Source organism: Heterodontus francisci, chromosome 7 (genome assembly GCF_036365525.1).
Source record: "Heterodontus francisci isolate sHetFra1 chromosome 7, sHetFra1.hap1, whole genome shotgun sequence".
Taxonomy (NCBI): domain Eukaryota; kingdom Metazoa; phylum Chordata; class Chondrichthyes; order Heterodontiformes; family Heterodontidae; genus Heterodontus; species Heterodontus francisci.
This window is the reverse complement of record NC_090377.1, coordinates 50,828,083-50,840,820: the sequence shown is the minus strand read 5'-3', so window position 1 is coordinate 50,840,820 and position 12,738 is coordinate 50,828,083. Positions and strand designations below refer to the sequence as shown.

The window sequence follows — 12,738 nt, the reverse complement described above, 5'->3', positions numbered from 1 at the left end:
CACTGTGGTAGTATAGAGCAATGTGGCAGCTAATTTGTGCACAGCTTGGTGCCACAAACAGCAGAGAAATAGCAAGATAATCTACTTTAGTGATGCTGGTTGAGGGATGTGGCCAGGACAGCAGGAAAGTTCCCCTGCTCTTCTTCAAATAGTGCCATGGGATCTTTTACATCCACCTGAGAAGACAGATGAAGCTTCAGTTTAACATCTCATCCAAAAGACGGCACCTCTGACTTGGTAACATTCCATCAGGCATTGCTCGCAACTGAAGTTAGATTACAGACTCAAGTCTTTGTGGAGAGGAATTGCAACTCATGACCTTTTAACTCCGAGATAAGAATGTGACCACTGAGCTAAGGCTACCACCTTAAAGAGAGATTACAACATAGATTCACCAGGATGATTCCAGTGGTGATAAACTATCGTAATGAAATGTGGACCTATTTCCAATGGAGTAGAGACAGATAAGCAGAGGTTTGTAGGGACTTTAACATTATGGTGGATTTTGATAGTGAATAGGGAAAGACCATTTTCTCTGGTTGAGGAGTCAGCCAATAGAAGTAATCTAATTTAAAATGGTCACTACCAGAGTGAGAAGAGGTTAAGAGAACTTCCTTTATGCAGAATGTTGCTGGGAGCATGGAATACTTTGCTACATACGGTGGCTAAGCAGGAGACCACTGCATCTTTAAAAGGGAAAATGGACTAATATCTGAAGCATAGAAAGATATGGGGAAAGAGTGGGTTAGTGGGATTAGTTTGGGTTGCTCTATACATGATGAGCTGAATCCCCTACAGCTGTTCTGTAAACTTCTATAGGGATAGTGAAACAGATGACTATTGCAAGTTTGAGAGAGAGAGACTGGAGCATTTCCCATTAGTTCCATAATCACAGTAAGGAAATTGATAGGTGATTTGGAAGGTTAAAGAGACTATTACATTTTCTTACCAAAAATTGTTTCTATATATTATAGATAACAAATTGCCTGTTGTGTTGCACATAATATGCTGATGAATACACGTGTTTCTTTTAAATATACAAGATGGTGACAGGAACTTGCGTCTCAAAGGCACCTAATGGTCACGGCCTGTATTGCATTTCATCAGTTGATGTAGCAAAATTGGGAACTGTTGTCCTAATGATTTACAATGGTAAATGTTGACAGAAAAGAATGACCGAACATTGGGACAACAGGAATTAAAGTTTGTGCGCAGGATTTTATGCAAGATTTTTAATAACACATGTTTTCATCTAAATATGTCCTGTTTGATACCAATATTGTATTTGTTTGGATGTCCTCAAGATGCCTAAATTCTCATATACTATTTGTTTTTATTTTGAACTGTGCACATCGATATTATTATATCCCATTTTCAGTTCTAAACTAAAAGCATGGGTTAGAAACATTACATCAGAATATATGTCCACACAGTAACTTATTTCAAATATATATAGTGGGGTTCCTCAGGAGGTCAGTATTAGGACTAATGATTTTCTTTATCTATACTAATGACCTAGATTTGGGTGTGCAGGGCACAATTTCAAAATCTGGGCAGATAACTCAAAACTTGGAAGTATTGTGAACTGTGAGGAGGATAGGACTTCAAGAGGAGACAGACAGGCTGGTGGTATGGGTGGGCATGTAGCAGATGAAATTTAATGCAGAGAAATGTGAAGTGACACATTTTGCTGGGAAAAATAAGGAAAGGCAATATAAAATAAAGGATACAATTCTAAAGGGGGTGCAGGAGCAGAGGGACCTGGAGGTATATATACAAAAATTGTTGAAGGTGGCAGGGCAGGTTGAGAAAGCGGTTAATAAGGCACAGAGCTTTACAAAAAGAGGAATAGAGTAGAAAAGCAAGGAAATTATGGTGAACCTTTATAAAACACTGGTTTGGCCTCAACAGAGTATTTTGTCCAAATCTAGACACCACACTTCAGGAAGGAGGTGAAGGCATTAGAGAGTTTTAAAACATGTGTTTTATGTATCCACATACCTTAACAAGCAAAGCATAACACTGAACAAAAATGCTCCCAGGTACTTCTCAAATGGACACCAAGCCAGGAAAGAAAAACTTGGGGATGCTCAAGAATTAGATACCAAAATAATGAGCTATAAGGAGGCATTTACCAATTAAGAAAGGTGCAGAGGCACTTAGGTTTATGGAGGGATGTCTAAAGTAGGGACTAAGGCACTGGAAATGGTAGGGCAATGGAAGAAAATAGGCAGGGTCAGAGGAATGAAGCATTCAAGAGGGATAACAGGGCTGGAGAAGATTACAGAGGAAAGACAAGATCATGGAGGGGCAAGGATTTTGAATTGAATAAATTGGGGAATGGGGAATCAGTGCTGGTTAGCAAGGAGCAGAATTTTAGCCAAGCTAATTTATGGACAGTGGATGACCGGAGGCCAAAAGGAGAGTGCTAAAGTAGTCAAGTCTGGAAGTGTGAAAAGGATGTATATAGGCTTTAGCAGCAGAGTGGCTGAGGTAAGGTTGGAGGTGCTAATATTACAGAGCTGGATACAAGTCTTGATAGGATGTGAGTGCGAAAAAGCTCAGTTCAGGGTTTAACAGGGTGCAAAGATTATGAATGGTCTGATTCAGTCTGGCCAGCAAGTGGGCTAAAGTTAGCAGAGAGGGAGCAGAGTTGTGATGTGGGCCATAGATTTTCCCATTGTTGAACTGGAGGAAGTTGTGATTCACCCAGAACTTCGGAGGCACTCAGTGATCAAGAGATAAGTAGTGGAGATCAAAGGTATCATTAAGAGTGCAATTTTACTGCTACTTTCACACTTATGTAAGTGCATTGAGGTACAAATGAAATGCTTTATCAAGCAGTGCAAGACATCTCAACTCCACTTAAATTTGCCATTGTTGGGAGAACAAGTCAAACATGGTGTTTCGGCTTGTGAACCTCCCAGGCATTTTATGAAAGGTTACAGCAGTTAATTTCATTATCTTGAGAATGCAGATTCACTAACCCATGGGCTTATTAAGCAGCAGGCAGTGTGATTTGCAATACAACTTGGGACTTGCTCTGCACTTTGCATACTGCAATTACAAGTGAGACAGCGCCTAAAACAAACAAGGTGAGGTAATGGTGTTTTTCAACAAAAATCCACCCTGTTGAAGTTTGGTTTGTCAGGCTCAATCCATTTCCATCTTTAAAAAAGTTCATCTTCTAATCAAAAACAAGACACCTGTGGTGTGCAATAAATCTTCTAAAGCCAAGCAAATGCCAGACCAAAGGGAACTACTTTAGGTCTAAAGTGCAACATAAACACCTGTTAAGAACCATTTCAAACAAAACTCTGCCTATAAGTTTCATTATTTTTTTTAAACAGGCAACTCAGAAATTAGCCTCTAAACAGGCTGTCAGACCAGTTCTCAGGTATATTAGCTTCTAAACATTCATTCTATTATATATGGCAAGAACTTAGACCACTTGAAGACACAATCTGAAATTAGGTAATTGTAGCATGACTTAATTGATGATAAATTTATCAGCAGCCTTCAGGGATTGAACTTGGGCTGTGGGCACATCATTTAGTTTTGTATAACAAACAAAACACTAAAGGTATACATGGAACTTAGGCATAGAAACAAAATGGGTGTGCAAGATGCAACTTCGCAGAATTATTCTCCCCCCTTCATTTAGCAAATTTTCCCCTTCCCAACTTTTACACACACGCACGTTGATGATGTGAGCATCCAAATATTCACAATCCCCGCCCCCACTGTAGGCCACTGTTGTACCACCCAACTTCTACCTGAGATTAAGTAACTTAGCGAAGACCAGGATTCAAATCTGAGCACTTCCTAGATTTTACTGTCCATACTTCATGAGATAAACTCACTGCGACATCAAGAGAACCTTGATTGGCTGAAAGGTTCAGTTTCAAATTTGATTAACTATTCATTTTTTTCTTTCATGGGATGTGAGCGTCGCTGGCTAGGCCAGTATTTGTTACCCAACCCTAATTGCCCTTGAGAAGGTGGTGGTGAGCCTCCTTCTTTAACCACTGCATTCCACCTGGTGTAGGTACACCAACAGTGCTGTTAGAAAGGGAGTTCCAGGTTTCTGACACACAGCGGTAGTAAAGGAAAGCACTACAAATGCTTTGAGACACCTTGCCATACTCTGATAACAAAAACTTATATAACGTATCTTCCCCTCCCCTATCAGCATTCCGAAGGGATCGTCCCCTCCGGGACACCCTGGTCCACTCTTCTATTACCCCCACCACCTCGTCTCCTTCCCACGGCACCTTCCCCTGCAATCGAAGGAGGTGTAATACCTGCCCATTTACCTCCTCTCTCCTCAATATCCAAGGCCCCAAACACTCCTTTCAGGTGAAGCAGCGATTTACTCGTACTTCTTTCAATTTAGCATACTGTATTCGTTGCGCACAATGTGGTCTCCTCTACATTGGGGAGATCAAATGCAGACTGGGTGACTGCTTTGCGGAACACCTCCACTCCGTCCACAAGCAGGACCCCGAGCTTCCGGTTGCTGGACATTTCAACACTCTCCCCTGCTCTCATGCCCACATCTCTGTCCTGGGATTGCTGCAGTGTTCCAGTGAACATCAACGCAAGCTCGAGGAACAGCATCTCATTTACCGATTAGGCACACTACAGCCTGCCGGACTGAACATTGAGTTCAATAATTTCAGAGCATGACAGCCCACCCCCTTTTTATTTTTATTTTTAGTTATTTTTTTCTATTTTCTTTTATTTTAACCTGTTTAGTTTGTTTCTACTGTGCCTACCCACTGTTTTTTTCATGTTTGTGCCTGGGGCCAGCTGTTCAGTTTTCTATCAATTAACACCCTCTCTGTACTATGGCTTTGTCTTTCACCACACAATTAACATACCATTTGCCTTTATTCCATGACCTCTTGGTCAGTTATTCTCTGTGACCTTGTCCTATCAATACCTTCTCTTTTGTTATCTCTTGACCAACCCTGGCTTTACATGCTTAAAAAATATTACATTTCTAGCCTCTGCCAGTTCTGATGAAGGATCACTGACCTGAAACATTAACTCTGCTTCTCTCTCCACAGATGCTGCCAGACCTGCTGAGTATTTCCAGCATTTCTTGTTTTTATTTCCAGCATCTGGAGTATTTTGCTTTTAGATTTATATAGCGCCTTTAATGTAATAAAATGTCCCAAGACGCTTCACAGGAGCAATTATAAAGCAAAATTAGACACTGAGCCACATAAGGTTATATTAAGGCAGATGTCCAAAAACTTGGTCAAAGAGGTAGGTTTTAAGGCGTCTGATGAAAGGTCACAGACCTGAAACGTTAACTCTGGTTTTTTTCTCCACAGATGCTGCCAGACCTGCTGAGTATTTCCAGTTTTTATTTCAGATTTACATCATCTGCTGTATTTTGCTTTTGTATTAGGTTTTAAGGAATGTCTTAAAGGAAGAAAGAAAGGTAGTGTCAGAGAAATTTAGGGAGGGATTTACAGAGCTAAGGCCTAGGCAGCTAACGGCACGACCACCAATGGTAGAGCAATTAAATCGAGATGTGCAAAAAGTCAGAATTAGAAGAGTGTAGATACCTCCGAGGGCTGTGGGGCTGGAGGAGATTATAGAGATAGGGAGGGCAAGGCCGTATAGGGATTTTAAAACAAGAATGAGAATTTTAAAATCAAAACGCTGCTTGACCGGGAGCCACTTTAGGCCAGAGAGCACTGTGGTGGTAGGTGAATGAGACATGGTGCGAGTAAGGACATGGGCAGCAGAGTTTGGATGACCCCAAGTTTATGGCGGGTAGAAATGTGGGAGGCCATCCAGGAGTGCATTGGAATAGTCAAGTCTAAAGGTAACAAAGGCTTGAATAAAGGTTTCAGCAGTACATTAGATTAGATTAGAGATACAGCACTGAAACAGGCCCTTCGACCCACCGAGTCTGTGCCGAACATCAGCCACCCATTTATACTAATCCTACACTAATCCCATATTCCTACCAAACATCCCCACCTGTTCCTATATTTCCCTACCACCTACCTATACTAGTGACAATTTATAAAGGCCAATTTACCTATCAACCTGCAAGTCTTTTTGGCTTGTGGGAGGAAACCGGAGCACCCGGAGAAAACCCACGCAGACACAGGGAGAACTTGCAAACTCCACACAGGCAGTACCAGGAATCGAACCCGGGTCCCTGGAGCTGTGAGGCTGCGGTGCTAACCACTGCGCCACTGTGCCACCACTGAGCTGAGGTGGGGCAAACGTACGTAGGTGGAAATAGGCAATGGCTCAGATATGTGGTCAGAAATTCATCTCGGGATCAAGTATGTCACCAAGGTTACGAGCTGTCTAATTTAATCCAAGCACCAAACAACTTCTCATCCTTGATGATTTCAACTTCCATCTCAACTCATCGTGCTTTCTTTCCTCTGAGTTCACTGCCCTCTATCATCCCTTAATCTTCCCCTTCATGTAATCTCCACAACCCATATTAACAGCCACCCCCTTGACTTTGCCATCTCACGTGGTCTTGCTATTCCCATCGTATCAGTATCATGGTAGCCATTTATTTGGAGGAAATTTCTATTCATCCAGTACTGGATGTTGGACAAGCAGTCTGAACATTTAACAACAGTGGAGGAGTCAAGAGTGTTGGTGTTAAGGTAAAGCTGAGTATCATCAGCATACACGTGAATGTTGCCCAAGGGCAGCACGTAGATGAGAAGTATAGATCCTTGGGGGAGACCAGAGGGAGCAGGAAAAGAAGCCTTTGCAAGTAGTCTGAGAAATGGCCAGGGTTAGAGAGAATAATGGTTTTATTGAGGACGAGGGCAAAGGTGGAGGTAAGGGCGTGGTTGTGAAAATCAGCAGCTGCATAAATGTGAATGGAAGGCCGAAGATGAGACAGCTGGGATTTTGAAAGTGTATTTGGGGGTAGTCTTTTTTTCAAGGAGCAGTTACAGAAGGAGGTGGGGTTGGGGCATGGAAGGGGAATGTGAGTGGAGAGTGATATAAGGAAGTGATCAGAGATGGCCTTATCTGATATTGATACGATGGGAAGGGAATAACAAGACCACGTGAGATGGCAAAGACAAGGGGGTGGCCATTAATAAGGGCTGTGGAGATTACATGAAGGGGACGATTAAGGGAGGATAAGAGGGCAGTGAACTCAGAGGAAAGAAAGCACGATGAGTTGAGATGGAAACTGAAATCATCAAGGATGAGAAGTTGTTTGGTGCTTGGCTGAGGGTGCAAAGCAATGAAGATATCTCAGTGAGAAAATTTTTATCACACTTAGGTGGGCGGTCGAGAATAAGGATTTTGACTAAAGCGGTAGAGGAGTGGAATACGGTAAGATGTTCAAAGTAGGAGAAAATGCCAGAGGGATATGGAGAGGGATATGGGGACAGACCAAAGTGTGATTTTGTGTGACAAGAGCCATACCGTCACAACGTCAGTCTTGGTGAGACAAGTGGTGCAAGATATAGCCAAGTGGGGAGGCTTAATTTAGGGGGAAAGGTGTCATCACCTGTCAACCAGGTTCCTGTTAAGGTCATTATGTTAATGCAATCATCGACAATAAGTCATGGGCGGCAAGGGCCCCGTTCACAAGTTCACGGACATTTTGGAAGATGAGTAGAGGGGCAGTGAGAGCTCATCTGCTAGAACAGCCTGCAGGGTCAGCATAGAATCATAGAAGGTTTATGGCAAAGGGTTTCTGCCTCAACTACCCTTTCAAGCAGTGGGTTTCAGACGCGCACCACCCTCTGGTGAAAAGGTTTTCCTCATCTCCCTTTTAATTTTTCTACCAATCACTTCAAATCTATGCCCTCCTCGTCACTGACCTCTCTGCTAAGGTGAACATACCCTTCACCTCCACTCTATCTCACTTTCTTTTATCTATGTTACCACAGACTTTTATGACGGAATGAGATTTTTGAAATCTGAAATGGACTAAAAGGAGGTAGCTCAAACAGAAATATAAACCTGTCTAGCAACAATGCAACCTTTACTGTACCAGAACACCGACCACATCCTTCATTTTAAATTTTCTTCATCAATCTGTTTATCCCCAGTTCCCATTTGTAGTACAGGTTGCCTATTATTACTTAAAGGGAAATACAACTCAGAAATGTTGTAAAGCTTACCCTATGTTACACTAATGCTTCAGAACTGCTGCTTCGAAGTAGTCTGGGAGCACACACTATTAGAATGCTCCCATTTGTGACATCATGATACTATAGGAACATCATATCCACCATCATAGAATCATAGAATTGTTACAGTGCAGAAGGAGGCCATTCGGCCCGTTATGTCTGCACCGGCTCTCCAAAAGAGCAATTCACTTCGTGCCATTCCCCCAACTTCTCTCTGTAACCCAGCACATTATTTTTTCATATAACAGCCTAATTCCCTTTAGAATGCTTCAATTGAACCTGCCACCACCACATTCTCAGGCTGTGCAGTCCAGACCTTAACCACTCAATGCGTGAAAAGGTGTTTCCTCATGTCATTTTTGCTTCTCTTCCCCATTACTTTAAATCTGTGCCGTCTTGGTTCTCAATCATTTCACGAATGGGAAGTTTTTCCCTTTCTACTCTGTCCAGACCCCTCATGATTTTGAATACCTCTATCAAATTATGTAATTGGATTGCGGGGGTGGGACGGGGGGTGCGGTGCGATGGTGGTGGTGGGGTTGTCAAAAGTAGAGCAACCAGGGAAGCATGAGACAGAGCAGAAAATGAATGCAATCGTCATTTATTAACATTTTGGATCATGGAAGAATTCAGTAGAATATACCTTCAGCTTTAAATACACAAAGGTATTATATTAAAAGGCACAATTCTTCCCAAGTTACTTATCATGGTTTAAAGTACAACACTAAACAATGGCATTCACATTACGTTTGCAAAATATTTTAGCTACTCTGCCACCGTGCTCTAATTCAGACCATGGCTGCTGATTGCAAACTTCACCAACATCTCCCTATTTGGAAGCAGCTAACTGCAAATGATTTGAAAACATTACAGGCATCTAAAACTTGGAGAGAAAATGTGTGAGTTAACTAAAACTAACATAACTGTTAATATTCAATAATCCAAATGTGCCATTGCTTCATATAGTTCTGAAGAAGAATCTACAGCTGAATCTTGTGCTCCTTTCAAAAGCTGACAGAATAATATAAATTATATATTTGTGTAGCACCTTTCCCAAAACAAAATGTCCTAAATTTTAGAAAAGCAGAAAATTTAGGGAATGATTAAATGCATTGCCAAATAAGTTTTGGAGCGGGTGTTTATTGAGGGGAGATGGGTAGTAATGAAAAGTTTGGAGAGAAAATTCCAGAGTATAAAGATGTGCTGTTTGAAGCTTCTGTCACCAACAGTAAAAGAAGTAGGAGCAACTAACACAGAGCAAACCAGAATCAGAATACCAGACAGTGCATGATGAGACATAGGGCTAGAAAAGATTGCCGAGGCATTTTGCAGGAAGGTCGTTGTTTGAAGAAAAGGACAGGGATTTTGAAATGCACTGGGACCTGGGAGCCGGTGGAGATTTACAACAGATTTACAATGGATGTGCAGGACCCGATATGGCCTGCAGAGCTCTGGATAAGTTGGAGCTAGTTTTGGTGGATCTGGAAGGCTGAAGAAGAGTGTGTTCGAGAAGTTCAACCTTGAGCTGACAAAGATTTCTGAGGGTGAAGTAGAAATAGTGGCAGGCAGGCATCAGGTATTGAAAATACTAATGACAGCTGAGGGGGTTGTGAGCGGTAGAGAACAGAACATAATACATGACACAAACATTGACAATTGATAAGATAGTAACTGAATTTACTGGTATAGATTTTTAAAATTCATTTATGGGATGTGGGCGTCGCTGGCCAGGCCAGCATTTATTGCCCATCCCTAATTGCCCTTGAGGAGGTGGTGGTGAGCTGCCTTCTTGAACCGCTGCAGTCCATGTGAGGTCGGTATACCCACAGTGCTGTTAGGAAGGGAGTTCCAGGATTCTGACCCAGTGACAGTGAAGGAACAGCGCTATAGTTCCAAGTCAGGATGGTATGTGGCTTGGAGAGAAACCTGCAGGTGGTGGTGTTCCCATGCATTTGCTGCCTTTGTCCTTCTAGTTGGTAGAGGTCACAGGGTTGGAAGGTGCTTTTGAAGAAGTCTTGGTGTGTTGCTGCAGTGCATCTTGTAGATGGTACACACTGCTGCCACTGTGCGTCAGTGGTGGAGGGAGTGAATGTTTGTGGATGGGGTGCCAATCAAGCGGGCTGCTTTGTCCTGGATGGTGTCGAGCTTCTTGAGTGTTGTTGGAGCTGCACCTATCCAGACAAGTGGAGAGTATTCCATCACACTCCTAACTTGTGCCTTGTAGATGGTGGACAGGCTTTGGGGAGTCAGGAAATGAGTTACTCGCCGCAGGATTCCTAGCCTCTGACCTGCTCTTGTAGCCACAGTATTTATGTGGCTACTCCAGTTCAATTTCTGGTCAACAGTAGCCCCTAGGATGTTGATAGTGGGGGATTCAGCAATGGTAATGCCATTGCATGTCAAGGGGAGATGGTTAGATTCTCTCTTGTTGGAGATGGTCTTTGCTTGGCACTTGTGTGGCGTGAATGTTACTTGCCACTTATCAGCCCAAGCCTGGATATTGTCCAGGTCTTGCTGCATTTCTACACGGACTGCTTCAGTATCTGAGGAGTCGTGAATAGTGCTGAACATTGTGCAATGATCAGCGAACATCCCCACTTCTGACCTTATGATTGAAGGAAGGTCATTGATGAAGCAGCTGAAGATGGTTGGCCTCCAACAACCACAACCATCTTCCTTTGCGTTCGGTATGACTCCAATCAGCAGAGAGTTTTCCCCGATTCCCATTGACTCCAGTTTTGCTCAGGCTCCTTGATGCCATACTTGGTCAAATGCTGCCTTGATGTCAAGGGCAGTCACTCTCACCATGACATCAAACTGCTCGAATAAAGAACAGTCAGCTCACGATGAGCAGAGCCCAAGGCTGAATTCTTATCTTAAATGCATCAAGAGAATGGAATGAAAGTTGCTGTAGGAAGAAAAATATGTCCCGAATTAAATACAACCTTTCTCCATTAAGCTCACAGAATATACCTTTTGAAAAATACTCTGCAGCCAACCTGGTGACCTCACTTCGCAATCAGAACTCAGATGATATTTATAAACCATTTTAAATGCATTGAAACATCATCTGAAATCTTGAAAAGTTTACCTTTAAAATGACACCCAGCTATCGATTATTCCATAGAATTAATTAATTGTTTCGTCTCTCCTCCCCGTTCTATCGACCCGTCCAGAGTTCCTTTTAAGTACGTACCACAAGTATAAGCATGTTTGAAATCAGGAAATGTAGTCAGCATTGCAATTTAAAGGGGTATTGTCTTCACGAAGAAGTTTGGCAAACAGAGAATGACATGATGCATGTAGACCGCAGTACAGCACATCTCCATGACAAAAACTGCATACAACATTCCTCCCTCCAACAAATACAAATCCTGGTACCTTTTTTTTATTTGGGAAGACTGTCCTTTTGATGTTCAACCGCCAGACTCTGTTCAAGGTTTACAGGTATTTGTTAATTCAATGGAATTCTGGAACATAACTTGGTTGGCATGAGGAACAGTGCCGAGTACCAGCAAATAAAAACCAAGCAACTTTCTGCATCCGGATCCGGGTAACACCTTTTCTCACTCCCTTACCAAACACAAACTTCGAAGCGTTCCCATAAGAAAATGAGAATGTTGATCAGCAGTGGAAACTCTTACAAATGTACGCACAATTGTCTTTGACTTATGCGTTTCACTCCAACTAATACTGTCTATTGCACTCGCCCCAAACTTTCAGGCACTGGCAGAACTTTACCTTTCTTTTGGCTCAGTGAAGATCGCCTCCGTTTTCTTCCGCCAAAAAGTTAATTTCGAGGAAGTGCTTTAATATCCTCCTGATCGCGAAACTAGACAACAATTCGGTACATTCCGCACGCTTCCGGTTGTTTCAAACTCCTGGTTTCTTATGAATTCGGTGTCGTTAAAACCCCAGCTGACGGCCCAAGAGGTTGAAGAGAGAGGACTCAGGCCATGGCAAGGTTTTGTTTTTGAGAGAAGCGGAAGGTATCAGCAACCCCTGATCATTTCCCAGGGCAGGTCTTCCTGCTCCTCAGGTAAAGATCACGCTCAACCTGCCACGTATTGCCAAGAAACTGGTCATAAGTCAGCCGCCTGACTGATAACTGCAAGTGCTTTTTAAAAATCACTGAAATCGATGTCAGCTTTAAACGACTTAAGGCTGCTTATCCCGAGAATAGTTCGAACAATTCGGGAGTTTCATTCCAATATTTAACAGTCTATACTAACCCAAAAGGCTAGATCGTGTGCCCTTACTATGGATGTAACTAGTAAAGCTGATGATGGGGAGCCAGTGAATGTGGTTTATTTGAACTTTCAGAAGGCTTTCTACAAAGTCCCACAAAAGAGATTAGCATGTAATATGAAAGCGCATGTGATTGGGGGTAATGAATTGCGATGGATAGAAAATTGGTTGGTGGACAGAAACAAAGAGTAGGGATAAATGGTTCTTTTTCCAAATGGCAGGCAGTGACTAGTGGGGTACCATAGGGATTGGTGCCACAACCCCAGCTATTCACTGTATATATTAATTTAGATGAGGGAACTAAATGTAATATCTCCAAATTTGCAGATGACAAAACTGGGTG

General features: G+C 42.4%; 1 protein-coding gene across 3 annotated transcripts in view; it reads right to left on the bottom strand.

The window, feature by feature from the left end:
- The window catches only part of slc12a8 (solute carrier family 12 member 8), a 163,025-nt gene extending 150,869 nt beyond the window's left edge, over positions 1 to 12,156 (bottom strand). Inside the window, exon 1 of one of the 3 annotated variants that reach the window (XM_068034496.1) lies at positions 11,889 to 12,156. The gene's annotated coding sequence lies outside the window, so the exon portion shown is untranslated. Of the gene's footprint in view, positions 1 to 11,343; positions 11,475 to 11,528; positions 11,714 to 11,888 lie in introns of those variants that run through there. The other 2 variants (XM_068034497.1, XM_068034498.1) reach the window with 2 other exon arrangements.
- Between the last annotated feature and the right edge of the window lie 582 nt (positions 12,157 to 12,738).